This window comes from Benincasa hispida, chromosome 7, assembly GCF_027475165.1.
Source record: "Benincasa hispida cultivar pf3 chromosome 7, pf3_genome.v1.1, whole genome shotgun sequence".
NCBI lineage: Eukaryota > Viridiplantae > Streptophyta > Magnoliopsida > Cucurbitales > Cucurbitaceae > Benincasa > Benincasa hispida.
The window spans coordinates 24,273,754-24,301,568 of NC_143484.1; positions in this window are offsets into that span (position 1 = coordinate 24,273,754).

Sequence of the window (27,815 nt, forward strand, 5' to 3'; positions counted from 1 at the left end):
TGCGAAATCGACAATTAAAGAATACAAAAAAGGAATGTAGAGTAGGGAAGAGGGAGAACAATATTATTTCAGAGAATGTTTTCAAAATTACATCAAAATGATGCCTCTAGGGTTAAAGAGTTTATATAGCGCCTACTCTAAATCCTAGGGTCAAAATCGTAAATAGCTACAAATAAATAAATATGCTGAATACAAGATCTGAATAGGTTTTGGGTACTAGGTTGTTCGAAATGCTAGCAAACAGATTCAAGGCATTTCAACAGATACGACAGAACCAATGAACTGATGAATTGAGGAAAAATAATGGAGCAAGGTATGGAATTAAATGTAAGGTGTGTGTCAGACAATCATTAGAGAGAGTGTTGAGGAAGATCAATTAAAATTATAAATAGCTCAAGTCTCACATACATTAGGGACTTCTCTCGATTCTGAAGGAGAAATTCTAGAGCTTTCAAGTTAGAAGAAGAGGAAGACAAGGGACATATCCATCTTTCATTCTCTAGCACAAGTGCAGTTAGCTAAAAATGACACTCAAAGGAAACGGGAAAGGGAAACTGTGACCGACGACTTGACACCTTTATTTCTCTGATCAAACTATTTTCATCCATTTTTATGTTCTCTTTCGAATTTATATCAAGACATTGATAGTGTGTTTGTACTTCATTCTCAATATAAATCATGAACTTTATCATCTGTTATTCATATATATGCTTGTTTTTCATCATAATGATAGATAAGTCTTTAATAGGCTGGGAAGAATAAATTAGTATTCTAACAACCTTTGAAAAAGTAGAAGTTCATCTCCTTCAATGTGTGCATAATTTTATTGTCTGAACCCATCTGATAAATCGGTTCAAGTAGAAATAGCGAATTACTTGAGAGAATACTTGGCTATGGAAATAATTAAACAAGGAAAGTAGTGGCTTTAGAAATAAAGACAAAATTTTGTTTATTTAACTTAAACATTCATCTTAGAAATAAGATTAATGTGACTTAAATATTGAGAAGTGGTGACTTTACTTTATTAAGTTAAAGATATGAATTGATCCTTATGCATAACTTGAGTAAAGGATGATGAATCTTTTAAACCCGACATTTTATCCATCGATTGATAATTATTTGAAACAAACTTGCTAAACGTGTGCTGCATTTCCAGCATCAATGCATACCCATTTCCATGTTCAACACATATCCACCTTCATCCTCAACACATTTCTCACCTTGTATGTGAAGGAAATCAAACACGAGGATTTCCATGAGCAGCGGAATGATCATTCCAAATTTCAATCGTATATGAACTTTATAATTACAATCATAAACGGAAATAAACGGTTATGCGACATACTAAAATTACAGTATGCTAGACAAAAGATCAAGGACAAGAATCAACATACTTTTGTAGACTCATCTTCAAGTTTCTTGATCACGAACACTCGATCAAAACAATACAGCAACACAATGTTTGTCCAACATGACCGCTACATTGCACGAACACTGCGTAGTTGAACAAAGAGATCGCTAAGGTCACGAACACCCCAAACAACACGAACGGCCTCCACAGAACCGCGACAGCGTCGAGTTGAGTATGACACCACCAAGAAGGTTATCTTGGTATTCTCGGTGTGAGAATCCAAAGGGTGGGCTCTGTGTGGACTTGGTTTGAGGCAGAAAACCGAAGGTACCACAATCGTGTAAACAATTGTGCAAGTGGGAAATGGTACAACCTATCATATAGGTCGATGCCCAATCGTTTAGGAAAAGTTATGTGATCGTCTAGCAAAAGCTATGCAATCGTTTAGCCATCGCTTAGCTGAGTGTCTATCGTGTAAGAACACTGCACCATCGTTTAGCTAACTTCAAGCTGTCGCTTAGTAAATCTTATTTACTTGACAACTTCCCGTGAGAATTTTTTCGAGAATAGAAAACTCAAATTAACTTCTTTCTAAAATTAGGAAAATATTTTTCGTTTTCTCTCACGGTTACCATGAAACCACCAATAACCTCCCTCTCAATTGGTTATTAGAGAAAAAGAGATAATTATGCAATAATTAATATTATTATAAATATAAATGATAACTAACTTAACATTATATAATTATAACCTATAGTTTTAATATTTCATCTCATAAAACATACAAACCACAACTCTTTTTCTTTTCCATGGAAATTAATGTAAATCTCATTTACATTAATCCTCCACTCGATGTATCTCATACACCATATCGATCATATCATATATAATCAAATTACCTCTTATCAATTCGAACATTTCAAATCAATACCAAGAACTGATCCTCAATTTGAATCCATTGAGTTACCAAGAGGACCTTATGGATTTGTAGCTCGAAGCTCTAACGATACGTGAATAACTGACTACTCACGAGATCCACCATCCGTTAACTGCCAGACACTCCACTAAAGACCGACAGCTGAACTCTTCTTACGACAGATATATTATGTATCCATCTTAACCAATCAACAGTGCGACAACCCTTCACAGATCACTCGTAAGTATAACTCTGCCATAACCGTTATGCCCCTATAGTTACATCTAACTCCTTAAGTACCACTGAATCCTCTCATGAACATAAGTCATAATCCTACAATGACTGAGTCCTCTCTTCCAAAGAAAAGTTTTGGCCACTATGTTCAAGCCCCGAAATCAGCCCTTAAGGGACCAATCTATCTACTTACCCTTACTTTAGGGAAGGAGTGAATTCCATCTTGTGTAATTAAGTTCCTATCTCCCAAATCAGACAAGTCCCCAAAAAGGTTGGCAAGTTGAGTTGGAAATCTGGCCACTCTCACTCATATTAATCAAAGGATCACCCTCAAAGGCAAGAGTTTCCAAAACACTCCGGATTGAGGTCGTGTCATCTATGGTCGTTTAGGTGAGATGTAAGTCTCTAGTATTAACGACGTTATATACAGAGTCTAGTCATCTCGTGGTCCAGTCTTATACAAACTCTTTCTATAGGACACCTCCGCTTATATGTCTCCACATAAATGGTCAAGATCTACCATATGTAGTAGTTTAAAATAATTGTAAACCTCTACAAAGCGGGCCGTATCCATAGTGTCACCAGGATAAGGTATCCGATCTTAATCCTTATACTACAGACCTATTTAGGTTATCACTTAAGGCATGATCCACTTGTATATCACATATACATGCTTAAGTTTACATAAGCTAACCAAGGAGCTTTGTTTATTGGATATGAGTAAATGCCAGAATGAAATAACAATTATTTTATTCATAAAATAATGTGTATAATTACAAGCAACGAGACTTCGGGAGAATTAGAACACCAATACCAACAATCTCCCACTTGTTCTAATGCATCGAGAGACTAATGTACAATACAACAAAAAACATGTACAATATACAATAAACTAGGGCATACCCGAGTATCATCTCCCACTTGCCCTAGACAAGATGCCGCATGTCCCGCAGACCAAGACTCTTCAGGTGACTCTCGAACACTTTAGTCGTGAGATACTTTGTAAAGGGATCAGCAACGTTTTGCTCTGACGTAATCTTCGTGACTATCACATCAATAAGATGCACAATCTCCCTGATCAAGTGGTATTTTCACTCTATATGCTTACCTCGATGATGACTCCGATGCTCCTTTGAACTTGCCATAGACCAGTTGTTATCACAATAAAGAGTGATAGGCAAATCCATATTTGGAACAACTTACAAATCTGAAAGAAATTTCCTCAGCCAAACAGCCTTCTTCGTTGCTTCACAAGCGGCTATGTATTCGGCTTGAATAGTGGAGTCTGCGATGTATCATTGCTTGATGATTCGCCACACTACAGCTCCTCCATTCAGAGTGAACACTGACCCTGATGTCGATTTACGAGAATCTCTATCAGTTTGAAAGTCAGAGTCTATGTATCCTGTAAGGATCAGATCCTTATCTCCATACATGAGCATATAGCCCCTCGTTCTCCGGAGATACTTGAGGATCATCTTGACCACCGTCCAGTGACTAAATCCTAGATTGGATTGATATCGATGACAATCCCTATTGCATAGCAAATGTCAGGTCTGGTACACAACATTGCATACATTAAGCTTCCTACAGCTAAAACATAGGGAATTTGTCTCATCTTCTCTACTTTTTAAGTTGTCTTAGGACATTGATCCTTAGACAAAATGAGTCCATGCCTGAAGGGTAACAAACCCCTCTTGGAATCCTACATCCTATACCTGATCAACATTTGATTGATGTATGATGCCTGAGACAAGGCTAACCATTTGTTCTTACTATCTCGAATGATCTGGATCCCTAGAACATACTATGCCTCACCCAAATCTTTCATTTGGAACTAGGCAGCTAGCCATTTCTTAATGTCAGTCAAATACCCTACATCATTCCCAATGAGTAGGATATCATCCACATACAGTACCAGGAAAGCTATTGAGTTGTTGATGATCTTCTTGTAGACACAAGGCTAATCAACGTTCTGATCAAAGCCAAAAGACTTGATCGCAATGTCAAATCTAATGTTCCATGATCTAGATGCTTGTTTCAACCCATAAATGGACCTATTAAGCTTGCAAAATTTTTGTTCTTAATCTGGAACTATAAACCCCTCTGGTTGAGTTATATAGATGATCTCCTCAAGAATACCATTAAGAAAGGTGGTCTTGACGTCCATTTGCCATATTTTATAATCATAAAATGTGGCTATGGATAGGAGAATCCTAATAGACTTGAGCATGAAAACAGGTGAGGAAGTTTCCTCATTGTCAACTCTCTCGACCTGGGTATAACCCTTTGCCACGAATCGAACCTTAAAGGTTTGCACTTTCCATCTACACCTCTCTTTTGCTTATAGTTCCACTTACACCCAATAGGTCTTACCCCATCAGGTGGATCAATAAGCTCCCAGACGTTGTTGAAGTACATAGACTCAATTTCCTGGTTCATGGCCTTAACCCATTCATCTTTGTCAACATCCTCCATTGCTTTCTTAAAAGACAACGGATCCTCGAACCCATCATTCGAAATGAAATTTTGGGCTTCAGTCTAACCCATGTAGCGATCCGGTGGGTTCATAACTCACGCACTATGTCGAGGCAGTCTCAACTCTTGAGCTGGTTTATTAGATGTACTGACTTCAACAACTTTTGTTGATCTGTTGGCCTGTTTAACAACTCTTGTTGAACCCTCAGCAGTCTCAGTCTCACTAGAAATCTCTCGTAAAACGAGCTTACTCCATGGCTTAAGATCCTAGATGTGGTCTTCTTCCAAGAAGATAGCATTTGTAGAAACAAACACTTTGTTCTCACTCGGATCATAGAAGTACCCACCTCTCATTTCCTTGGGGTAGCCTATAAAGAGGCAAACCTTCAAACGCGGTTACGACTTCTTTGGGTTAGTCACGAGCACATGTGATGGACAACCCCAAATCCTAAAGTGGCATAAACCACCTTTACGTTCTCTCCACAGCTCAAAAGGTGTTTCAGAAACACTTTTCGAGGGAACGATTTTCAGGATATGCAGTCTCCACTGCAAAATCCCAAAACGAGTCTGGAAGATGAGCATAACTCATCATAGACCGAACCATGTCCAACAAGGTTTTGTTTCTCCTTTTTAATATACTATTCTACTGAAGTGTACTAGGGGCCGAGAGTTGGGACGTAATCCCATGTTCTATCATATAGTTCTAGAATTGGAGGTCCATATACTCTCCACCACGATCAGATCGTAGTGTTTTTATCTTCTTACCTAACAAGTTTTCAACTTCAGCCTTATTCTTCTTGAACTTGTCAAGGGCTTCAGACTTACGTTGCATTAGGTAGAGATACTCGAACCTTGAATAATCATCTATGAAAGAGATGAAATATTCATACCCACCTCGTGCTCTAACATTCATTGGACCACAGAGGTTTAAATGTACAAGCTCCAAGGATTCCTTGGCTCTATAACCTTTTCTAGTAAAAGGTCATTTGGTCATCTTGTCTTTGAGGCATGATTCACATACTGGCAAGGAGTTTTCTTCTAAACTCTTTAGAAGTCCACTTTGCACTAACTTCTCAATTCTATTGAGGTTGATGTGACCTAACCTTAGATGCCAAAGATGGACGTTTTCCTTAGGAGAAACTTTTGGTCTTTTAGCTGTTGTTGTCGTACTGAACATTTCAGTGTTAAACAAGGCTTTTATGACTAACGACCTTAGTACATATAAGTTACTTTCCATTGAACCATAACCAATCTCCATTCTATTTTTGAAAATAAACACTTTATTCTCAGAAAAGGAGATAGTATACCCTTGTTCAATGAGATAAGAAACCGAGATTAAGTTCTTCTTAATATAAGGAGCTACAAAAACATTATCCAGTTACAGATAATGTTCCTTGTCACCAAATAACTTTAGCCTGCCTACAGCAACAACTAAAACAACCTCACAAGTATCGACTCATAGAGTCATCTCTCCTTGTGGCAACGTTTGCCAGGAGCTGAATCCTTGGTAAGAGAAACTGACATGATTTATAGCACCCAAATCTAGGATCCAGGCAGAATCATCATTCTCTACCAAACAGGTCTCCAAGACCAATAAATTAGATTTACTGTCTTTCCTTCTCTTTCACCCATCCCTTTGTGCTCGACAAGTAAGAACTGACGTTCAAACAAATCTTACAACGAGTTCATGATCTCGCGTGCAATGACCATGTTCTCAACCCTTTTTGCCAAAACATCAGGTATGTTAGCTAAAATGTGAAGTCGGGCCAATAATTTAGCCTTCATCCACACCTCATATGCGTTACGAACACTTCGCGGTGCATCAAGGGTCGGGACTTGAGGACACTCCTCAACCATGACAAATTTGAGGTCATTTGCCACGAAATACATTTTACACGAGTCTTTCCACCGTATGTAATCGGTCATATTAAAAGCACTAAACGAAAATACTAATGAGTTGCTGAAAAGAAAAACACATTGACCTGCATTAGGTGTAACACCCCGCACATTTTTTAGTAATAATGTAATTTCAATAACTTTATTATTTTGGAATTTCAGTAATTGTTATTAGTTGGAGGGCATTTTTGGAATTTTGGACTTCAAGTATAAGTGCGAGAATTTAATTGTTGGCGTGAAATTATTCAATTTTAAATTCAAATTAAAAATTAATGGTAGGAATTAATTTTCTTTTGAAACGGAAAGGAATTTAATAGTATAAAATGGAAAGGAATTAAATGCAATTATATCTACTTCCTTTTTTGTTTTATTATTATTATTATTATTATTATTATTGTTTTTTTATTTTGTAAAAAGTCAAACCCCATGTGAACCCCGAATCCCAATTTTACACTTAAGTGTGTTTTCTTATTTAAATTGTTTTAATTTTCCATTTAATTGTGTGTCCCTATTTAAATTTGTATAAATAAGTTGAGTAGGTTGATGAGAAAGTTAGTGTGAAATGGTGGAGAAGGAATGAGGATTTGAAAAGAAAAATATGGAATTGAGTTTGGAAATTTGGAAAAAAATAATAAGTAGGTTCAGCTAGTGTGGAATAATATGGAATTTAAGTTTGGAAAATTTGGGAAAAATTGGCTAAGTATGAAAAATTTATGTGAAATGCGTATTGTGCACAAAGCACTAGAAGGCAAGTGACTAGTGGCACAATCGTGTAGAAATTGCACGGAGACGAAAAATGTTCGCGGTAGCTAAGAGCGAGATCATTGAGAGTGAGATCAGCGAGATCGTTGAGAGCGAGAGTGAAGAGAGTAAGATTTTGAGTGAGAAAGGGGGAGAGAGCGAGACCAGCGAGAAAGTTGGAGAGAGCGACACTACCGAGAGTGGAGAGAGCGACACTGCCGAGAGCAGAAAGAGCGAGAGCGCCTATGCGTTAGCCTTGCTTTGTTCGATTCGAACGTCACGCCCATACCTCTCCTATGAACTGAATGGTCGAGCAAGCTTCTGGGCGATGTATTTGGACGCGTTGGGATGGATTATGCATTTAAAAACCCTAATTTGAATACAAACAAATCTTGAAGACGAAGGGCAAACGTCAATTAAAATTTAGGTGTCTGATTAAGAGAAATTCTTAAACCCTAAGAAATTGTGTTGGATGTGTTTGGGAAAAACACATTGAACCAAGGTAAAGTCAGCTTACTTTGATAAAGGGAGGATTAAATATTTGGCCATGCAACCAAGTAGGTGCTGTCAATCAGACAAGTAATTTGAATGCCTATAAATAGGGAGTTAGGATTTCATTTTCAAATCACACAAAAATCATAAATTTCGTAGAGAAAGTAGAGGGCGATGAGGGTTCAGAGGAATGTGTCAATTTTGGACGAGGAGATCTTCCGATCTACTAGTGTGTTTCAAGTGATTCTAAAGCCATTTGAAAGCTCTGGAAGTCTAGTTTTTAGAATAGGGCTGCTGGAGGAAAAGGCTCAAAGGAAATGGGCTGGAGTTTGAGAAGAAGGCAGAAGGGTCAGACTGTCAAATCAGTCTGGGCCAGTCTTGAAGGTTTTGAGATTCCGGCCAAACCACGACTAATTCTGAGCTGAACGTTTAGGATAAGATTCCTAAGACATTTTAGAATATTTTTGTGTAAGGAAGTATTTCCAAATAAGGTTCGAAACTATGAGTAATCTAAGTTGTAAGTTGAATCTAGATTCTTGGGTGAAAAAGGGACCTCGAGGAGCTAGTAGAGTGAAAAGTTCCTAAGAATTCGAGGTGAGTGGCTAAAATGTTTACGAACTAAAACGTTTTAAACTTTTTTGATTACAAACGTTTTACAGAAAGCATGTTTGCGAAAATAATTCTCATGCCTACTAGTTTTATAAAGTGGTTTCCAAGCAAGTTTGAATTGTGATTTGAATGCATGCATATTGTTGAAAAACTACTTACATATGTATATGTATTGATTTTATCCATCATGCGTTACCATCTTTAAAGCCATGTTGTATATGTGTTATACTGTACATGCTTTAAAGAGAAAAGTTGTTTATAAATAGTTTTGGTAAAATGCGATGCTGAAGTACAAGGAGAAGGCATCCACCCAACTAGATACTAAAGTACAAGGAGAAGGTATCTATTGGTACTGAAGTACGTTTGAGAATATACCAAGCCAACGGGATACTAAAGTACGTTGGATAAGGTATCCTAATAGCTCGATACTGAAGTACAAGGAGAAGGTATCTGAGCAGTAGTACCTAATGTGGCCATAGGTGATTAAAGTCAGAGATTGAGCAAAAGTGTTCTCACTGGACTAGTAGTTGGTGTTGGGATTATTTTACTAGTTATACAGTACTTTGATTTGAGAAATGATTTTACTGTTTTATGTTTAAAACAACTTTATATAATTTACGCTTGGAAAACGTTTATGTTGTAGTACAAGTACTGCAAAAGTTTATATTTCAGATAAAAACTCTTTACTGAAATTATGCATGAGAATTTACTATGTTTTCTCGGTCACTCACTGGGCGTAAGCTCAACCCGTTTTCAAATGTTTTTGTCCCCCCCCCCCCCAACAGGTAGCGGTCAAATCTTCTGAAGACAGCTCAGTATCTGCTCTGCCACTAAAGGACGAAAAGACTTGTAACCGTTTGCTAGGTGGTTACTGTTAATATTGTACACATGTTACTATTGCTCATATAGAGACTAGGGTTGTGGGTTTTGGGACTTGTAAATCTAGTGTTGTAATGACTCTAAACATATTAAGTTTCTAAGTTAATAAATTGTGGGTCTACAGTCGTTCCGTTGCATATAATTTGTATTTGGTATCAAAGTTATTCCTCAAGAGTTTTTAGGCAGTAAGTGTCAACCTAAGGGTTGATAACTGCTGCAGTTACGGCCTTCTCTAGGCTAAGAGGGTGATCTGGGGCAGGGTGTGACAGTTTGGTATCAGAGTATAAGTTTTTGGGACAATTGAGGAATTAGTTGATACCAACTTGGTATTAAAGGAGGGGTTAGACGTAAGTTTGGGGAAGATTTAAGATAGCTTAGTACTAAAACAAAAGACTTTGGGTGAAAGAGAAAGTTCATGCATTAGATTAAGTCCTATAGATAAGTCCCTAACATGTGTACCTAATAATTAGGCAAAGATGCTGAGGAAAAGAGGCAGACCAAGCAAGCAGAATGAGAAGAGGAATATTGACCTTACCAGTGGAGGTCTTGAGGTCTCGTCAGACCCAGATCCGAAGGGGAAAAGAGTTAGAGACTCAGTAGAACAGGAGGCAACTTCTGAAAACGAGTCTAGTACACCACAAGTAGATGTAGAACTGTAGATGGAGGATCGAGTATTCGATAGAATCACTCAAAGATTAGTGACGAGTGTAGGATCGGTTCAAAACGATCCAGAAAAGAAGTTCGGTGTCGAGAGGCTAAAATCTTTAGGAGCCACAACGTTCGATGGAACCACAGATCCATTAGATGCTGAAATCTTGTTGGATTTGATTGAGAAGTGTTTTAAAGTTATGAGATGCCCTGAGAATCGAAAGGTTGAGTTAGCGGCATTCTTGCTGCAAAAAGGGGCTGAGAAGTGGTGGAAAGTAATAGAGGCTAGACGAGGTAATTTAGAAACTATGACTTGGTCTGAGTTTAGACAAGTATTTGAGGATAAATACTACCGTAGTTCTTTTAGAGATGCGAAGAGGGAGAAATTCCTTAGGCTAACTAGGGGAGTGATGACGGTTGTAGAGTATAAGCAAAAATTTACTGAGTTATCTCAGTATGCTCTTCTGATCATAGTGGAAGAGAAGGAGAGGTGTAGGAGATTTGAGAGTGGCCTAAGAAGAAAACTACGTACACCTGTTACCTCTACATCTAATTGGATTAATTTCACTCAGTTAGTTGAGACCGCTATCCGAGTAGAGCAGAGTGTAGGGAGGGAAGATATACTCCAGTCAGGAGAAAGATAGTTTAGAGTGCCTGGAGAAACAAGAAGTAAAAAATTTAGATCCTTGTTCTCTAGACAGTTGGGGATAAGGAGTTTGGGGGCATGAGCCAACAAAGTTTGAGTCGAAAGAAGTCCAAACCTGTAGCTAAACAAAGTGGTAGATCAGTACCAGGTCGTGCTAATGAGTCGGTGACTAGTACGGGGAGGAAACCACTGTGTGTAAACTATGGTAAACCTCATACAGGGGTATGCTACGGTAATACGAATGTGTGTTTCCAGTGCGGACAAGCTGGGCATTTCAGGAGAGATTGTCCTCAGTTAAGTCGTGGAACACAAAATGAACAAAGACAAGGAACACAGACGGTAAACCAACCTAGAACGACCAGAACTAGAGGTGAGGGATCCGATGTAGCTAAGCAGAAAGGGGTAGCTGGATGACCCCAACAGCAACCGCAGCAGCAGCAGGGTAGAATGTACGCTATGACACACCAGGAAGTGGAAGAATCTCCAGATGTCGTAATTGGTACGATAACTTTATGTAATCAATCCGTTTATGCATTATTTGATCCTGGTGCTACATATCACGGTCATGCTTGTCCAGGGCCTGTTGCCCATGGCCGCATGCCCGATCCAACCCCTTTCTAGCATACTTTCATATCTTGTATTGTATTAGCTTAGTGAGCTTGCTTTCTTTACATTTTCATTGTAAGTGACCACTCGCCTTTTTGCATATGCAAGGGTGCCAGTTGGCTTTTTGTTCAGAATGCACTATATGGGGATAAGACTAATCATCACTTTCCCATACCCGGAGTATTACTCTATAAAGCTGGTGTTGTTGCTTATTGCTTTCTAGCCTACTACAATCTTTCTTTCTTTATTCACACTCACAAAAACTGCTTACGAAAACATTTTCTCCAAACTCGTTTTCTAAAACCGTTTTCCCTAAAACGGGGGTGGAGGTTGCGAGAGGCACTCGGTGTGCCACCGGCAGTCCGTATTCGAGTTGGCTGATTTGTTCATGAGCGAGAACAAGTGCCGCACAATCGCTAAGAGAAGTTTCCCAAAGAGCGATTGTGACAGTTGGAATCAGAGCCAAGTTGGCTCACAGAGGGAAAGATCAGTGATCATGTCGGCGATGAAGAACCTGAACAAGTCCCATGTGGATAGTTGGTAGAGATGGAAGAGCAAATGCTTTACCTAAGAAAGGTCCCGGATAATATCCATTTTCTAGAGACTCAGTTACAAGAAGTTGCTGAGAAAGCCGATGGAATTGATGCGGTAGTGGGCCACCTAGACGAATTACCTGTCAGAGAATTGATGATGAGGGTAGAGACCCTCGAGACCAAAACAGCACGGTCCGACAGCTTTGAACGTAACGATAGCTCATCGGGCTCTGTTGCCCACATAGAGGAGCGCGTCAAAGAGTTGGACGGCTCCCAAAAGGGAATACTTTAGATGGTAACCGATTTGTCTGAAGACTTTCGGTAGGCCCTTGACGTCGTCAGAGCCGAGATAGCGGATGTGAGCGCAAGAGTGAATCTCACCATCCGAGCGGTAGGGAACCAAGCCCCATCTGGGGGAGAAATGATAGTAAGCAGAATAAAAATCCCAGAACTGAAACCCTTCTGTGGGGTGCAGGAAGCAAAAGCCCTGGAAAACTTTATCTTCGACCTTGAGCAATACTTCAAGGCGACGAACACAGTGACTGAAAAGTCGAAAGTCACACTAGCAACGATGCATCTGGCTGAAGATGCAAAACTATGGTGGAGATCACGATTTACAGACATACAGGAAAGACGATGCACTATTGATACTTGGGATAGATTGAGACAAGAACTTCGCTCTCAGTTCTTCCCTGAGAATGTCGAGATCTTGGCTCGACGAAAACTTCGAGAGCTGAAGCAAACAGGTAACATTAGGGACTACGTAAAACAGTTTTGCAGAACTCATGTTGAACATACGAGATATGTCCGAGAAATACAAGGTCTTTTGCTTTGTCGAAGGGCTGAAATCGTGGGCGAAATCAAAATTATATGAACAGAAAGTACATGATCTCCCCTCTGCCTATGCGGCAGCTGAACGACTATACGACCTTAGCACTGACTCGCAAGATGTGAGGAAACAGTTAACTTCCTCAAGTAGAGGAAACAGAAACAGTCGTTCCAGTCCTCACAGACCTGGGGGAGGAGACAAGAACGTAGGAGGGGACCGTAAACCATCCCAACCAAGATCAGGAAACAACTGGCGGGGGCCGCCACAACAACATAACAATTACAATCGACCGCTGTCTTGTTTCATATGTAGAGGGCCACACAGGGCGGGCGAATGTCCAAATCGAACCGTGTTCAATACTTTTCAAGCCACATTAGCCTCTACCTTCGAAGACAAGGCTGAACTGGAGGAGACAATAATTGAGCCAGCTGCAGAAATTGAGAATCCCAGGATGGGGGCATTGAAATTCTTATCTGCACTTCAGAAGAAAATGGGAAAGGCGACGGAGCCACTAGAGAAGGACTCATGTATATGGATGCTTGGGTCAACCAAAGATCGGCCAAGAGACTATGGTCGACTCTGGGGCCACCCATAACTTCATGGCTGAAACAGAAGCCCACCGCCTGAACTTGACCTGGGAAAGAGAAGCAGAGAAGATGAAAGCTGTGAATTCTGCAGCCCTACCGATTACGGGGATAGCGAAGAGAACTCTGGTGAATTTAAGAGACTGGAAGGCCTCATTGACTTCGTGATTGTCAAGATGGATGATTTCGACGTGGTATTAGGGATGGAGCTCCTACTTGAATATAAAGTCATACCAATGCCCCTCGCCAAATGTCTAGTCATTACCGGATCTACACCTACCGTAGTTCAAGCCAGTATCAAGTAGTCAAATGGGGTGAGAATGATCTCAGCCCTCCAATTGATGGGAGGCCTTGCCCATGACGAACCCACATTCATGGCCATCTCGATAGAATCAGTTGAATCCACCGAAGAGGAGATCCCCCAAGACGTTCTATTTGTCTTGGAAGAGTATCGAGATGTCATGCCTAAAAGCATGGCCAAGTCCTTACCCCCACGAAGGGGGTTTGACCATGAGATTGAGTTGTTACCAAGGGCAAAACCGCCCGCCAAGAGTGCATATCGGATGGCCCCGCCAGAACTGGCCGAACTCTGAAAACAGCTAGACGAATTGTTAGATGCAGGATTTATCAGACCGGCGAAGGCCCCTTACGGAGCCCCAGTATTGTTTCAGAAGAAGAAGGATGGGAGCCTCCAGTTATGCATCGACTATCGGGCCTTGAACAAGCTCACAGTCCGCAACAAATATCCTCTTCCTATCATTACTGACTTATTTGATCGGCTTCACGGTGCTAAGTATTTCTCGAAGCTAGACCTGCAGTCGGGATATTATCAGGTTCGAATTGCTGAAAGAGACGAACCTAAGACGACCTGTGTCACGAGATATGGAGCCTTCGAATTCCTCGTGATGCCCTTTGGCCTCACCAATTCTCCAGCAACTTTCTGTACCTTAATGAACCAAGTGTTTCACGAATACCTTGACAAATTCGTCGTAGTGTATCTCGATGACATTGTGGTCTATAGTGCCTCGCTGGAGGACCATCGACATCACCTCCAACTAGTCTTCGAAAAGCTGAGGAAAAATAAGTTGTATGTAAAGAGAGAGAAGTGCTCCTTTGCCCAAGAACGCATAAATTTCCTCGGCCACATGATTGAGTGTGGTCGGATTGGTATAGAAGAGGGCAAGGTGGCCGTGATCAGAGACTGGAGGGTACCATCATCCGTGACCGAACTACGATCCTTTCTTGGACTAGCCAACTACTATAGGCGGTTTGTAGAAGGATTCTCAAGAAGAACAGAGCCTTTAACCGAACTGCTGAAGAAAGATAGCCAATAGAGCTGGACTCCTGAATGTCAAGCCACCTTTGAGGGCTTGAAGAAAGTGATGATTGAGGGGCCGGTCCTCGGAATTGCCGACGTGACCAAGCCATTTGAAGTAGAGACTGATGCTTCTGACTTCACGTTGGGCGGTGTCCTCCTCCAAGACGGACACCCCATCGCGTATGAGAGTAGGAAACTAAATGATGCTGAACGGAGGTATGCCGCCTCCGAGAAAGAGATGTTAGCAGTAGTTCACTGCTTGAGGGCCTGGAGACAGTATCTCTTGGAGGCCAAGTTCGTGGTCAAGACCGACAACAACTCCATTTGCCACTTCTTCAACCAACCAAAGTTGTCGTCAAAACAGGCACGCGATCGATGCTCTTAGCTGAAAGAGCGAACATGCAGCCCTGTGCATGTTCGCCCACCTACAAGCAAGTACGTTGAGTGCAACAGTACGAGAAACTGTCAAAACTCACTTGACAAACAGCACAGCAGCGCAAGCCATCATACAGTTGGCCAAAGAGGGGAAGACACGCCTGTTTTGGGTGGAAGACGATCTACTATACACCAAGGGCAATCGCCTCTACATCCCCAGATCCGGTGAGTTACGAAGGTCGCTGATGTAGGAGTTCATGACACACCGTGGGCAGGACATAATGGTTGGCAGAGGACTTATGCCCTCCTGAAAGAAGGCTACTACTGGCCAAGCCTTCGAGACGATGTCATGCAATTTACCAAGACTTGCCTTGTCTGCCAACAAGACAAGGTCGAAAGGGCAAAATAAGCGGGTCTACTGGAACCCCTACCTATGCCCTATAGACCATGGGAGAGCGTGTCTCTTGACTTCATCACCCATTTGCCCATGGTGGGAGAGTTCGAATCAATCCTTGTTATCATCGATTGGTTCTCAAAATATGCCACTTTCATCCCGATGCCGAAAATGTGCACAGCCGTGATGACTGCCCAGCTGTTCTTCAAACACATCGTGAAATTATGGGCGTCCCCGCGAGAATTGTTAGTGATCGAGACGGAAGATTCACTGGGACATTCTGGACAGAATTGTACAAAATATTGGGGTCAACACTGAATATCTCCTCTAGCTATCATCCCCAAACTGACGGCCAGACGGAACGCTTCAACAGTATGCTCGAGGAATATCTGCATCACTTTATCGACGCTAGGCAGAAGAACTGGGTCCAGTTGTTAGATGTGACTCAGTTCAGCTTCAATAGTCAGCAGAGTTCCGCGACCAGAAAAACGCCCTTCGAAGTGGTGTGCGGTAGACAGCCACTCATGCCACACTTGGTGGACCACCCTTATGCAGGCAAAAGTCCTCAGGCACGTAACTTCACTAAAGAGTGGAGAAAAACCTCTGAGATAGCTCGCGCCTACCTAGAAAGAGCATCAAGAAGGATGAATAAGTAGGCTGATAAGAAGCAGAGGGCCCTCGAGTTTCAAGCCGGGGACAAGGTCCTGATCAAGCTACGACCGGAACAGTTTCGTTTCTAAGGCCAAAGAGACCAACGGCTAGTAAGGAAATATGAAGGTTCAGTGGAGGTAATTGAGAAGGTCGGGAGAACCTCATATAAGGTTCAGTTACCCTCATGGATGAAGATTCATCCTGTCTTCCATGTGAATATCCTAAAGCCCTATCATTCCGATCCAGAGGATGAACAACGAAACATGCTAAGGTGCCCACCGGTCACGATGAAGAATTCTGCTGAATAAGAAGTTGCACAAATCTTGAATAAATGTACGCGCCGTATTGGAAGACCCAGACGAGAACTGACAGAGTTCTTAGTGAAATGGAAGGATCTCCTCGACGAAGAGATCAGTTGGGAGTGGGCCGAAGATTTGAAGAATGCAGCTCCAGCCATCGCAGATTTTGAACAAGGTCAGTTGACAGGGACGTCAACCAATTAAGTGGGGGAGAATGTCACGGTCATGCTTGTCCAGGGCCTGTTGCCCATGGCCACATGCCCGATCCAACCCCCTTCTAGCATACTTTCATATCTTGTATTATATTAGCTTAGTTAGCTTGCTTTCTTTACATTTTCATTGTAAGTGACCACTCGCCCTTTTTCATATGCAAGGGTGCCAGTTGGCTTTTTGTTCAGAATGCACTATATGGGGATAAGACTAATCATCACTTTCCCATACCCGGAGTAGTACTCTATAAAGCTGGTGTTGTTGCTTATTGCTTTCTAGCCTACTACAATCTTTCTTTCTTTATTCACACTCACAAAAACTTCTTACGAAAACTTTTTCTCCAAACCCGTTTTCTAAAATCGTTTTCCCTAAAACGGGGGTGGAGGTTGCGAGAGGCACTTGGTGTGCCACCGGTAGTCTGTATTCGAGTTGGCTGACTTGTTCATGAGTGGGAACAAGTGCCGCACAATCACTAAGAGAAGTTTCCGAAAGAGTGATTGGGACACTACAAACTCATTCATATCTAGTATGTGTGCATTACATATAGATAAAATCCCTGAACGTATGGATGAGGAATTATTTATCTCTACGCCTGTAGGAGATACTCTAGTGGTATATGAGTATTATAGGAATTTTGAAGTAATTCTTGGAGACCAATGCTTTTGGGTCAACTTGATTCCATTAGAATTACTAGTATTTTATGGTATCTTAGGTATGGATTTCCTAAGTAAACACTATTCCACTATGGATTGCTTTAAAAGAGAAATAATGTTTAGGAAACCTGGTGAAAAAGAAATAACTCTGGTAGGAAGTAAAAGAATACTCTCAGGAAGTTTAATATAAGCGGTAAAAGCTAGAAAACTATTGAGTAAAGGATGTGAAGCTTATTTAGCATCTGTAGTAGTTTCCCAAGATAAGAAACTAAAACCTGAGGATGTACCTGTAGTACAAGAATTCTTAGATGTGTTCCCTGAAGAATTACTAAGTTTACCGCCTGATAGGGATGTGGAATTCACTATTGAGTTAATTCCTGGTACTGCACCTATATCCCAAGCACCATATAGGATGACCCCAACGAAGTTGAAAGAGTTAAAATTTCAATTACAGGAACTTGTGGATAAGGGGTACATTAGACCCAGTATATCACCTTGGAGAGCGCCAGTCTTGTTTGTTAGGAAGTAAGACGGTACTCTTAGATTATGCATAGACTATAGAAAGTTGAATAAAGTAACCATTAAGAATAAGTACTCATTGCCTCGTATAGATGATCTCTTCGATCAGTTAAAAGAAGCAACGGTGTTCTCTAAGATAGATTTGAGGTCAGGCTATCACCAGTTGAAGGTGAAAGACACAGATGTTCCAAAAACTGCATTCAGAGCTAGATATGGACATTTTGAGTTCCTAGTAATGCCGTTTGGATTAACAAATGCTCCTGCGGTATTTATGGACTTGATGAATAGGATATTCCATTCTTATCTGTATCAGTTTGTGATAGTATTCATAGATGACATACTAGTGTATTCCAATAGTCCGGAAGAATACAAAGAACATCTAAGGATGGTATTATAAACTTTAAGAGAAAAGAAGTTATATGCCAAATTTAGTAAGTGTGATTTTTGGTTAAATCAAGTCATATTTCTTGGGCATATAGTTTCACCTGACGGAGTTAGTGTTGATTCCCAAAAGATAGAAGCAGTAGTTAATTGGGAACGACCCCTGAATGTAACCGAAGTACGCAGTTTTCTGGGTTTGCAGGTTATTATCGGAGATTCATGGAAGGTTTCTCTAAGATAGCCCTTCCATTGACAAACCTGACCAGAAAAGATGCGAAGTTTGAATGGTCGCAAGAATGCGAGCATAGTTTCCAAGTGCTGAAACAAAGGCTAGTATCAGCACCAGTATTAACTCTACCTACACCAGGTAAGGGGTTTGAAGTTTATTGTGATGCATCCCGACAAGGATTAGGATGTGTGCTGATGCAAGAGGGAAAAGTAGTAGCCTATGCTTCGCAACAGTTAAAGAAGCATGAATGTAATTACCCTACACACGACTTAGAATTAACAGCAGTTGTGTTAGCTCTAAAATTGTGGAGACATTACCTGTTAGGTGAGCGATGTCATATATTTACAGACCATACGAGTCTAAAGCATATCTTTAATCAAAAGGAACTAAACCTAAGACAAAGAAATGGCTTGAATTGATTAAAGATTATGATTGTACAATTGACTATCACCCAGGTAAAGCAAATGTGGTAGCTGATGCCTTAAGTCGAAAAACTTGATTAGCTAGAGCTAGTATCAATTCAGTGAAGGGTACACTGATTCATAGGTTGTATAATGCTAGGGCAGCATTATCAGTCGGTCAAACAGGAGGGTTACTAGCTTCATTTCAAGTATGTCTTACGCTCGTAGAAAATATTCTACGTGAGCAGTTAAAGGATTCTGATCTTTAGAAGTTAGCTGAAGAAGTGGATAAAGGATTAAGAACAGACAAAGTGCTACTAAAGGAGGGTAGGATTTACGTACCTAAGGACTTAGCTCTTAGACAAGCTATACTAGAAGAAGCGCATAGTTCGGAATATGCTATGCACCCAGGCAGTACGAAGATGTACAGAACATTAAAGAAATCGTACTGGTGGCCAGGTATGAAAAAAGAAATAGCGGAGTATGTTGACAAGTGTCTAATATGTCAACAAGTTAAACCAGAGAGACAGAAACCAGCAGGATTACTTCATCTACTTCTAGTACTAAAATGGAAGTGGGAACATATTATGATGGATTTCTTGTATGGATTACCTAAGACACCACCAAGCTATGATGGTATATAGGTAATTGTGGATAGATTGACAAAAACAGCTAAGTTTTTACTTATTAAAGCCACTTATACCCGGGACCAACTAGCTAAGCTATATGTTGATCGAGTCGTAAGTTAGTTTGGAGCTCCAGTTTCAATTGTATCAGATAGAGACTCCAGATTTACATCAAAGTTTTGGCCTAGTTTGCAGAAAGCTATGGGGACCAAGTTATATTCCAGTACCGCTTTTCATCCACAGACGGATGGTCAGTCTGAGCGGACAATCCAGACATTGGAAGACATGCTGAGGGCATGTGTGTTGCAATTCAAAGGCAGTTGGGATACACATCTGTCATTAAATGAATTTGCATATAACAACAGCTACCATTCGTGTATCGGAATGGCACCATATGAAGCCTTATAAGAAAGACCATGTAGGACTTCGTTATGCTAGAATGAAGTCGGTGAAAGAAAATTACTAGGTCCAGAACTTGTACAACAAACATCAGATAACATTAAGATTATAAGAGATAATCTTAAGGCGGCTCGAGATAGGCAGAAAAGTTATGCTGATAAGCGGAGAAGAGAATTAAAGTTTGAAATGGGTGATAAAGTATTTCTGAAATTATCTCCGTGGAAAGGAATACTCAGGTTCGGTAGAAAAGGGAAGTTAAGCTCGAGATATATTGGACCGTATGAGATAATAGAAAGGATTGGTCCAATGGCATATCGATTGGATTTACCTTCGGAATTATCTCGTGTTCATGATGTGTTTCATGTGGCAATGCTTAGAAAGTATGTGCCAGATCCTACTCATATATTATTTGAGCAACCGGTACAGTTGTAAGAGAATTTTTCGTATAAGGAGGAACCAGCTGAGATTCTGGACAGAAAGGAACAAGTCTTGAGGAATAAGACAATCCCATTAGAAGAAGCAACATGGGAAGTTGAAGAGCAAATTAGAAATAAGTATTCGTAGTTGTTTAACTGACGAACTTGTGGCGAAATTTCGGGGACAAATTTTTTATAAGGAGGAGGTAAATGTGAACCTCGAATCCCAATTTTAAACTTAAGTGTGTTTTCTTATTTAAATTGTCTTAATTTTCCACTTAATTGTGTGTCCCTATTTAAATTTGTATAAATAAGTTGAGTAAGTTGATGAGAAAGCTGCAATGGTGGAGAAGAAATGGGGATCTGAAAAGAAAAATATGGAATTGAGTTGGGAAAGTTGGGGAAAAATAATAAGTAGGTTGAGCTAGTGTGGAATAATATGGAATTTTAGTTTGGGAAATTTGGGAAAAATTGGCTAAGTATGGAAAATTTATGTGAAATGCGTGTTGTGCACAAAGCACTGGAAGGCAAGTAACTAGTGGTACAATCGTGTAGAAATTGCACGGAGACGAACAATGTTCGCAGTAGCTAAGAGTGAGATCGTTGAGAGTGAGATCAGCGAGATCGTTCAGAGCGAGAGTGAAGAGAGAGAGATTTTGAGCGAGAAGGGGGGAGAGAGCAAGAGTGGAGAGAGCGAGACAAGCGAGAAAGTTGGAGAGAGCGACACTGCCGAGAATGGAGAGAGCGACACTGTCGAGAGTGGAAAGAGCGAGAGTGCCTATGCGTTAGCCTTGCTTTGTTCGATTCGAACGTCACGCCCATACCTCTCCTATGAACTGAATGGTCGAGCAAGCTTCTGGGCGATGTATTTGGACGCGTTGGGATGGATTATGCATTTAAAAACCCTAATTTGAATACAAACAAATCTTGAAGACGAAGGGCAAACGTCAATTAAAATTTAGGTGTCCGATTAAGAGAAATTCTTAAACCCTAAGAAATTGTGTTGGATGTGTTTGGGAAGAATACATTGAACCAAGGTGAAGTCAGCTTACTTTGATAAAGGGAGGATTAAACATTTAGCCATGCAACCAAGTAGGTGCTATCAATCCCACGAGCAATTTGAACGCCTATAAATAGGGAGTTGGGATTTCATTTTCAAATCACACAAAAATCATAAGTTTCGTAGAGAAAGTAGATGGCAGTGAGAGTTCAGAGGAATGTGTCAATTTTGGACGAGGAGATCTTCCGATCTACTCGTGCATTTGGAGTGATTCTAAAGCCATCGGAAAGCTCTAGGCATCTAGTTTTTAGAGTAAGGCTGTCGGAGGAAAAGGCTCAAAGGAACTGGGCTGGAGGTTGAGAAGAAGGTAGAAGGGTCAAACTATCAGATCAGTCTGGGCCAGTCTTGAAGATTTTGTTATTCCGGCCAAACCACGAGGAATTCTAAGCTGAACGTTTAGGGTAAAATTCCCAAGACATTTTATAATAAGTTTGTAGAAGGAAGTATTTCCAAATAAGTTTCAAAACTATGAGTAATATAAGTTGTAAATTGAATCTGGATTCTAGAGGTGAAAAAGGGACCCCGAGGAGCTACTAGAGTGAAGTTCCTAAGAATTCAAGGTGAGTGGCTAAAATGTTTTCCAACTAAAATGTTTTAAACTGGTTTGATTACAAACGTTTTACAGAAAGCATGTTTGCAAAAATAATTCTCATGCCTACTAGTTTTATAAAGTGGTTTCTAAGCAAGTTTGAATTGTGATTTGAACGCATGCATATTGTTGAAAAACTATTTACATTTGTATATGTATTGATTTTATCCAGCATGCGTTACCATATTTAAAGCCATGTTGTATATGTGTTATACTGTACATGCTTTAAAGAGAAAAGTTGTTTATAAATAGTTTTGGTAAAATGCGATGCCGAAGTATAAGGAGATGGCATCCACCCAACTAGATACTGAAGTACAAGGAGAATGTATCTATTGGTACTGAAGTACGTTTGAGAAGGTACCAAGCCAACGGGATACTGAAGTACCTTGGAGAAGGTATCCTAGTAGCTCGATACTGAAGTACAAGGAGAAGGTATCTGAGCAGTAGTACCTAATGTGGCCATAGGTGATTAAAGTCAGAGATTGAGCAAAAGGGTTCTCTCTGGACTAGTAGTTGGTGTTGGGATTATTTTACCAGTTATATAGTATTTTGATTTGAGAAATGATTTTACTGTTTTATGTTTAAAACAACTTTATATAATTTACGCTTGGAAAACGTTTATGCTGCAGTACAAGTACTGCAAAAGTTTATATTTCAGAATTTACTATGTTTTCTCGGTCACTCACTAGGCGTAAGCTCACCCCGTTTTCAAATGTTTTGTTTCCCCCCCCCCCCCCCCCCCAACAGGTAGCGGTCAAATCCTCTTAAGACAGCTCAGTATCTGCTCTGCCACTAAAGGACGAAAAGACTTGTAACCGTTTGCTAGGTGGTTACTGTTACTATTGTACACATGTTACTATTGTTCATATAGGGACTAGGGTTGTGGGTTTTGGGACTTGTAAATCTAGTCTTGTAATGACTCTAAACATATTAAGTTTCTAAGTTAATAAATTGTGGGTCTATAGCCGTCCCGTTGCATATAATTTGTATTTGGTATCAGAGTTATTCCTCAAGAGTTTTTAGGCAATAAGTGTCAGACTAAGGGTTGATAACTACTACAGTCACACCCTTCTCTGGGCTAAGATGGTAATCTGGGGTGGGGTGTGACACCCCACCTCCATTTTCTTCCTCACGTTCGTGAGTCTGTCCGACGCTGCCCAAAGCCGCCGTGTTAGTTTCTTCTTCATGACCTCCGTCCACCACTGCTCAAGCGTCGTTCGCTTTTGCCGTCACTTGATCTATCGATTTGGGTAAGATTTCTACCGTTTGGGTTTGTTTTCGGTTGATTCTTGAATACTCATTTACTTTTGGCATTAATTGGTTGATACCCATTGTGTTTCAACTTTGGATTCAAGTTTGTGAAGGTATTGAGGATTTGTTCAGTGAAGTTGGAGTTTATTTTAGTGAGTTTTGGTAAGTTTTATGCTTTAATTACCCTCTTGTGGGTTAATTTTGGTTGTTGAGAAATTTTCATAAAGTCATTTGGAAGTAATTTTTTGACAAAGCTACATATGGATAATTTATTTGAGACATTGGTAGTGAAATATGTATTTGATTCAAGCTTTAATCATGTAAGCGTAATTTCAAATTATGATTAGGGGGTTGATTCAAGAATTTCATTCAAGATGAAGAAGAGTTTGGTTAGCTAATTATTTGGGCTTAAAATTGGAGGTTTGGAAGGTGAATTCGAATTGGTCCACACCTTAGGTAAGGTTATCTGGAAATATTTTGTAATATTTAGGTGTTTGGATTTTGGCCTTAACTATTAATTTTAAAGCTTGGTTTATGTTTAGGCTTGATTAAGGATTCAAGAATTTCACAAAGATTCAATTGCTTTTTGGTTCGACCTAATATCAAGGTAAGTAATCTTACTACTGGAACTGCCCACGGGCCAAACATTAGATGTATGTTATCATGTTAAATGAAGGTTATAGCAGAATGACAACATGAAATATTTATAGTATAACATGATTAAAGTATGTTCTGTTATGATATCCGAATTATTTATTTATGCACATAGACACTTGAATGCTAGTATGAGATGGTATGTGCTTCCATGGTTGTATTTGATCTGATGATGTTGAGGTATACATGTATGTTGTAGAACCATGATGTTGAGGTATATGTGTATGTTGTAGAGCCATGATGTTGAGATTATATGTATGTCATAGATTCGTACAGTGATAATTATGATGTTGAGACTGTGCAAATGTCCTTACTGATTAGTTAGATGCCCATTAGATTTTATGTTTCGTTCGGAATTCAACAATATGTTTTTCCTTCGGGATTTACCAGTTTGTGTTTCCTTCGGGATTCACCAGTTTGTGTTTCCTTCGAGATTCACCAGTTTGTGTTTCCTTTGGGATTCACCAGTTTATGTTTCCTTCGGAATTTACCAGTTTGTTTTTGTTCGGGATTCACCAATTTGTGTTTTCTTCAGAATTCACCAGTTTGTGTCTCCTTTGGGATTCACCAGAAGTAGTGGGCATACTTAACTTCAGTAGGATAGGACTCAACCTCCTTCTTGTTTCATGTGTATATGTGTTTCATGAAGACTAGAGCAGTTTATGTGTTTCACCAGAGGTGGGTATCTAGAAGACATAGATGCCCAGCCTGACCCTAATAATGGGGTTACTTACTTAGTATTTTATACTCATTCTTTATCATGTTGTTGTTTCAGGTAAGGGTAGAGATGCACCGGCGATGGACAAGTGGAATGATCGAGCCACTAGGACTAGTTTTTACGCTTCCGCATCATAAAATTTAGTGTTCTTTTCATGTTTCTCTTAACTTTTAGTTTTGATGTTTAAAACTTACTTTTAAGAATCGTTTTTCAGACTTATTTACTATACTTTATGATTTCTGGGTACCCTACTATTGTTTTAATATTTGAATTTAATGAAAGTCTTTTGAACTTACCTTATTTAATTAGCATTTATTTCACCATAACCGAGTGTCATTTTGAGTTCCATGCATGCATGTATTTAGTAACGGCCTAACTTAAGTCCTAGGGGGTCGGGTCATTACATTAAGCAAATACCCGTTGTAAAACAAACAACATCCAATAAGGTTTTAGCAAAACTAATATGAACCCCGTGTGACATCTAGTTTCGCAATGACGCTTTAAAGGTTTAGAACAAAAGTCGCCGAAGGGAGGTCAATTATCCCTCATCTAAATTGAGAAGTTCTCAACCAATCATTAATACCAAAACAACTCTTGCTCCTATAACCACTAGCCATCATTGATTTGGCCGAGAGATCATTAACTTACTTAACAATCTCCCATAAGTGTGACTCGCTATTTTAGGCCCTAGAGACCTGCCCCAAGAAGCCAATCTGAAGGGAAAAAATTCGATTGAGGCAAAACCTAAAGCAACCCTAACCATTTTTGGAGTTCACCTTGATTTTAACCAACTGCACAGGGCGTACAAAATGATCTCACGGTGTGAACCAATGACAGAGACCATAGGATGTGTTGACACACACCCTTCACCCACTTACTATAAACACTTTCTCCGTCCACCTTGATATTGACTCATTCAAACACCATTCGAAGGGGGATACTCCTAGGGCATTATGCGGCCAAGCATGAATTTCACGGTGTGAACCAATGATAGAGACCATAGGATGTTTTGACACACACCCTTCACCCACTTACTATAAACATTCTCTCCGTCCACCTTGATATTGACTCATGAAAACACCATCCGAAGGGGGATGCTCCTAAGGCACTATGAGGCCAAGCATGAATCTCACGATGTGAACATTCAGGGAGAAATGTGAGTGGAATCATAGATATATCAGATACATCTCTTCCTCCCACTGAGTATTTTATAACCTAGAGTTTAGTTTACTTAGAAAAAACATGACTAAGGATTTTAACTAAGTGACTTTTAGGTTTGCCCAAGAGTAACTTTTACCTTGGATAGTTAAACAACTTTTGATCATCATTCATTAAACTCTTTAACATGACCAACTAACGCATGCTTGTAGAAAATCTATGTAATTCACCTTTCCAGGTAGGTTCCCAGGTAGGAGTGTTCCATTTCGATCAGCTTAAAAACCCCAGCCTAGTCAGAACCAACCATAGACAAAAGGTCCGTTATAGATAGATTTAAAAAAAATTAATCTTTCATGTCAATCAATTTAATCCTATTAAACCGATTTTAATAGATTAATCTAGGTTACTAAACTCTTTAGAACCATTAAAACTTAGGTCTATCTCAATCCAATTTTAAAACCCTTTTAAAAAACTTGAGTTTATCCTAAGTTCGCATGCAACTCTTTCTTATTGATTTTAGTTCTAATTTCCTTTATAACACTTATAAACGGAAACATCCAAAACCACAATGCTAAGCTAAGATATGCAAGGCATTCATAACGATTATAAATAGCCTAAGTGTCATGCTCAATGCATTGTTCATTTTATTAAATGATGAGCAAACGCCTTAGTATTGTATACCCCGCGATCATGTAGGTAGTAACTAAGCGATGAAGTAAGCTAACTACACGATCATCTAGTGTGTGCCTTTTACTAAATGATGAGCATCAATTGCTCCCACTACGATCGTCTACCTCCAGCGTCTAAGAGATCGGGCAACCAACGCTATGCAATAGACTAAACGATTTACCCCAACAATCGTTTAGTAAATACTACATGATCGTATAGAAAAATCTACACAATCGCTTAGATAAATCCAAACGATCGTTTACCTTTGGCTACACGATACGATCAACTCTTGGTCTTCTTCCTCGTTGAGAACTGTATCTCCATGCTTCGAAACTTCATCACGAACGAGTCAACTAACATAAACTCTTTGAATTACAGACTCGATAAACACCCAAAAACACAGGGGCCCTTACAAAATAACACTTTGTAATTAAAGAAAGCTTTAGAAAAAGGCAATTAAAACCGTAATAATTAATCAACTCCATCCACATAAGCATTTAACAATTAAACACAAGTGCAGAAAATCCACCAAGACTATAAAAGACTTTTAACTTGACATTTGGAATATCAGAAAAACCTGGCTCTGATACCAATTGAAGGAAATTGAACATGAGGATTTCCATCAGCAGCAGAATAATCTTTTCAAATTTAAATTATATATGAACTTTATAATTACAATCACAAACGAAAAGAAACAGTTATGCGACATACAGAAATTACAGCATGCTATACAAAAGATCAAGGTTAAGAATCAACACACTTTTGTAGACTCATCTTCTAGTTCCTTGATCACGAACGCTCGATCACAGCAACAGAACGACACACGAACGTTTGTCCAACACGATCGCTACACTACACAAACACCACACAGTTGAACAAAGCGATTGCCAAGGTCACGAACACCCCGAGTACCACGAACGACCTCCACAGAACCTCGACAGTGTTGAGTTGAGTATGGCACCACCAAGAAGGTTACCTTGGTATTCTCGACGTGAGAATCCTGAGGATAGGCTCTGTGTGAACTTGGTTTAAGGCAGAAAATCGGAGGTACCGCAATCGTGTAAATGATTGAGAAAGTGGGAGATGGAAAAACCTATCGTATAAGTCGATGCCCAATCGTTTAGAAAAAGCTATGCGATCGCTTAGCTAAGTGTCTATCGTGTAAGAACACTACATGATCGTTTAGTTAACTCTAAGCTGTCGCTTAGTAAATCTTATTTACTTCAAAACTTCCTGTGAGAATTTTTTCGATAATGGAAAACTCAAATTAACTTTTTCCTAAAATTAGGAAAACATTTATCCTTTTATCTCACGTTTACCATGAAACCACCAATAAACTCTCACTGAATTGGTTGTTAGAGAAAAAGAGATAATTATCCAATAATTAATATTTTGTGTCCTTA